General features: G+C 38.5%; 1 pseudogene; it reads left to right on the top strand.

Annotated features, from left to right (window-relative positions):
• Positions 1 to 4,296: 4,296 nt before the first annotated feature.
• On the top strand, positions 4,297 to 4,692 carry LOC115516989 (annotated as a pseudogene).
• The last annotated feature ends 232 nt before the right edge of the window (positions 4,693 to 4,924 follow it).

Below are 4,924 nucleotides of genomic sequence, written 5' to 3' on the forward strand. Positions count from 1 at the left end.
TTTGACCAGCTAGAGGTCCTACTTTTTCTGAACCAGGTAAACACCAGCTGTTTCTGAAGGCCTTCCTTAAGGCCTTCTTCAGAGTCCTCACAACATACAAAAGGTAAGCCACAACTATTTAGGATTTGACTAACCAGAGAATACTCCAAAAAGAGAAAAGGAAAAAGAAGATGCGAGAGTAAGCACATAAGAAAAACTTGGAAGTCCTAGGAAATTCACCCTAAAAAAGAGAAGTCTGAGGATAGAAACTGCCACCTTAAAATATCTGAAGAGCTGGCAGATGGAAAATTAAGGAGGTTTATTCTACACATCAAAGCTTTGTTTAATGTAAACAGGTGGAACACCAACCTCGCAAGATGCATGATCATAAAAGGTTTCTTGGTCACATTAGTCTAGAAAATTCTACAAACCATCCCCCTGCTTGGAAAATTACAATACACGTTAGCATGTATTAAAGAATCTGAGAGGTCCTGCAGTAAAAAAACCATATTTTGCATTGTTTAGTACAGTATATTAGTCCAAGTTCTTCAGAGAAACAGAACCAATGAGATAGAAAGATTTATTATAAGGAATTGGATCATTCCATTATGGAAGATGAGAAGTCCCAAGACCTACAGCTGGCAAGTGGGAGACCCAATGGTATAAGGAGAGCCAATGGTATAAGTTCTAGTCTAAAAGCCAGGAGACTCAAAGAGTCAAGTTTTCAGTTTGAGTCCAAGGGCAGAAAAGACTGATGTTCTAGCTCAGTTGGGTAGGAAGAGTTTCCTCGTACTCAGCCTGATTGTTCTATTCATATCCTTAATTGATTGGATGAGGTCCTCCCTGAGGAGGGAGGTGATATGCATTAATTGGTCTACCAATTCAAATGTTAATCCCATCTAGAAACATCCTCACAGACACATCCAGAAATAATGTTTGACCGAATGTCTGGGTACCCCATGTCCCAGTCAACTTGACACATAAAATTAATCATCACAGACTGTATTTCCCAAAACTTCTCCCACCTCAGAATGCCTCGCTAGAACAATGTTTTTCAGATATTAGTGGTCCATGGGTCACCTGTCTCAGAATCACCTGGGCTATTCTCTCAGAGATTCTGATTCAGAGGTCTGGGCCAGACCAATGCATCAGTGCATTCAGGGGTATAACACCTGAATCCATGGATCAATCTCAACACCACTAAATGTGGGACTCCTTCTGCTGTGACTCAATAGGAAGCACACAGCACCATCTGTTATGTACTTTTGCCCCCAAAATGGAACTAAATCTAAATAAGTCTCCTATATAAGTAACTGTCAGTTAATAGGAAACAGGGTAAATAAACTATTTAAAATTTACTATAATGATACAATCAGCCAAATCTTTAATGTAGCACATTCTATAAAATGAATGATTTAGTTCCTCCAGCAAATAATACTTTTTTAATGGATGGGGGGGACTGTCACAGATAGAAATATATATTTATATTAAGAAATATAAAATTCAGGGGGCGCCTGGGTGGCGCAGTCGGTTAAGCGTCCGACTTCAGCCAGGTCATGATCTCGCAGTCCGTGAGTTCCAGCCCCGCGTCAGGCTCTGGGCTGATGGCTCAGAGCCTGGAGCCTGTTTCCGATTCTGTGTCTCCCTCTCTCTCTGCCCCTCCCCCGTTCATGCTCTGTCTCTCTCTGTCCCAAAAATAAATAAACGTTGAAAAAAAAATTAAAAAAAAAAAAAAGAAATATAAAATTCAGTGCAATGTATAATGTGTAGAAACCACCTTTAGAAGACATTTTGGAGACAACCGGGACAACATGAATATGGATTAGGTACTACCTAAATTAGAGAATTATTGTTAATTTTGTTATGTGTAATAATGCTGTTATGAATGTATAGAAATAAAGTTTTCATCTGGCCAAGATGCATATTAATGTATATGCTGATCAAATTGTATGAGATTTTCCTTAAACTACTCCATTAAAAAAGCAGGAGAGGGGGCACCTGGGTGGCTTAGTCCGTTGAAAGTCTTACTCTTGATTTCAGTTCAAGTCACGATCCCAGGGTTATGGGATGGAGTCCATATTGGGCTCCACACTGAGCCTGGAGCCTGCTGAAGATTCTCTATCTATCCCTCTGCCCCTCTCCTCCACTTGCACACTCTCTCTCAAAAAAAAAAAAAAAAAAAAAAAAAAAAAAAAAAAAAAAAGCAGGAGAGAGGATAAATACATTGATATATTGACAACTATTGAGAGTGGATAAGGAAGACATAGCTTTTTTATAGTTTTCTCTACTGTTGTATCATGTTTAAAGTTTTCCATAATAAATATATTTAAGAAAAGAGAAAAGGGAAAAGCATCCCTAGCTGTTTCTTATGCATCCTAAAGTTCTGGTTTCTGGGTAGTGCTAGGACAAATGGATCATAAGGAAGCAGAAATCAACATAATATTTCAGAAGCCTTCTAACAATTGCACATATCTGACTCTGGAGGTATTCAGAGGAAGGTCAGGGATAAAAGAAACTGCAAATGGGACTTTCTGCATTGTTTTTGGAAGCTGGGCAATGATTCATCTTGCCAATAACTTGTGCACCTCAATGCCTTCCCCTTACCATTCCTGGCCATACTGATGTCCAAGGAACATGAAGTTTGCCTAGTTCCAGCCACTTGTCCCCACTCAACATAGTTACAATTCCCAAGTTACGGAACCTCTAATCCCCAGCCCTGAGTATGGTGAGGACTCATGGAATCTTTGGTGTAACTTACCACCTGCCTTGAACTTTTAAAGTGGCTTGTGCGAAACAAAGTCAGTGGACCATTCACCTGAGCATCACTCCAGCCAGTAATTTGAAATATTTGACAGGTCTTGCAAATAGCCACTTGCTCAGGGAAAAAAACTATTAGGGGCACATTAAAAAAGGATATTAATTTCACTTACTGTGCTACATGTATGTGTCCCTGTAGGGTAAAGACAGAAGTACTTTAAAAAAAAAACAAACTATATTTTTTTTAAGTAGCTGTTTTGAGAATCTAGTCAATTTGAATTTCACAAATTCATGTGCTAATTGTCTAGCTTCCCATTTCCAAGAACCACTTGGAATTGTGAGAGATTCCAAATAATGAAAAAAAAACAAGTAATGTCGATTTGTCACCACAGCACTCATGCTGAAGACAGGCTAATGAAGTTGGCTTGCAAAGTGTCATTTATACTTCGCTCTTAAGGTTATCTGGAGCATTTTATTTCCTTCATTTTTTACCCTTTAAAGGTTTTCTAGCACTCTCACTTGTAGAAATCACCTTTGCAAGTAGTGGCACAATTGAACATAGATGTGTGTTCCTTGTTTCAATTCAGAATCACAAACACACACAATTCTTCAGTGCTTTTTCCAATCAGCCATGTCCATGATAACTACATAGTAAGGGATGCCAACCTACAGTTATTTTTATTCTGCAAATTAATGGTGTTGCATGTCTCTGTTAAAGTAAGTGTGTTTGACTTTTCTATTAAGGTGTATTATCCTAAATGGGCTGTCAGTCAGATTGTCCTCATTAGGAATTCAAAACTCCAAGTTCATCAGGAAATAGATTTAGAATGGCTAATGATGTTACAAAGCTGCCAACCTTTATTCATAAGAAAAATTAGCTCTGTGATATCTCAGGAATTCATCTCTTCCTTTCTCCTCCCACAAAACGTGCTCAGATTCAGGCTCTCCCTACATCTGGCCTACACAAAAGCCTTCCCTCCTTCATCCCCACCCACTTCTCATACACACATACACACACAGCTTTGCTCTTCACTCTGACATTCAAAGCAACAAACCAACTCTATCTCTCACTCCCATTCTCCCACAAACACGCCCACTACCACCACCAAATTGATATCCAAACCACATCACATAGTTACTGTGCCCTGAACAGATTTAGCATGCATCCCTTTCTCCCCCTTCCTGCTTGGAAACCCTTAACCCACATCTGCACCCATCAGAGATCTACCAATTATTCAGTATCTTTTTCAAATCTTCTACTTCTGGGAGAACTTCTCATGTCTTCCAAATAGAATTAATCTTTTTCTTATAGGTTCATTCTTTTAACTCTTCTTCCACCATTCTTACAGCACATCTACAGCCTATCTTTTTTATAATCACCCAGAGATATATCTTCTTTTCCACCAGAACATAAGCCCTGGGAGACAGAAACATGTCATATTCATCTTTCCTTCCCAGGCAATACTTAGAACATGGTAGGTACTCCATACATTTTTGGGTTACAGTAAAATGCTCAACAGTTTTTCAAAAAAGATAGGAAAACTGTTTCCACCATCTGTCTGTGCCACCATAATGGTGCACATGAATGTCCTGGTGGATGCTCTCAAGAGCATTAACAATGCTGAAAAGAGAGGCAAATGCCAGGTTCTTATCAGGCCATGCTCCAAAGTCATCCAGTTTCTAATTGTAACGATGAACCATGGTTACATTGGCGAATTTGAAATTGTTGATGATCATAGAACTGGGAATATTGTTGGGAACCTCATGGGCAGATTAAACAAGTATGGAGTGATCAGCCCCAGATTTGATGTACAGCTTAGAGATGTAGAAAAATGACAGAATAATCTCCCATCTCACCAATTTGGTTTCATTGTACTTACCTCAGCTGGCATTCTGGACCATGAAGAAGCAAGATGAAAATACTCAGGAGAGAAAATCCTAGGATTCTTCTCCTAGGAATGTACTAGATGTGCAAATAATATTCCTCAATGGACAAAAAAAAATGATATGAAACTATGAACAAGGTATAATATTAATTAAAAAGCAAAAGGAGAAAAATGTTTATACCATATTGCTATCTATGTAAAATAAAATCACATATGGATAGAGATAATATAGAAAAACAGATAGATTGGTCTCTGATACATCTTTCAATGGATACACACACTCACATAACTGATAAAGTGAT

This window comes from Lynx canadensis, chromosome B3 (assembly GCF_007474595.2).
Source record: "Lynx canadensis isolate LIC74 chromosome B3, mLynCan4.pri.v2, whole genome shotgun sequence".
Lineage (NCBI taxonomy): Eukaryota > Metazoa > Chordata > Mammalia > Carnivora > Felidae > Lynx > Lynx canadensis.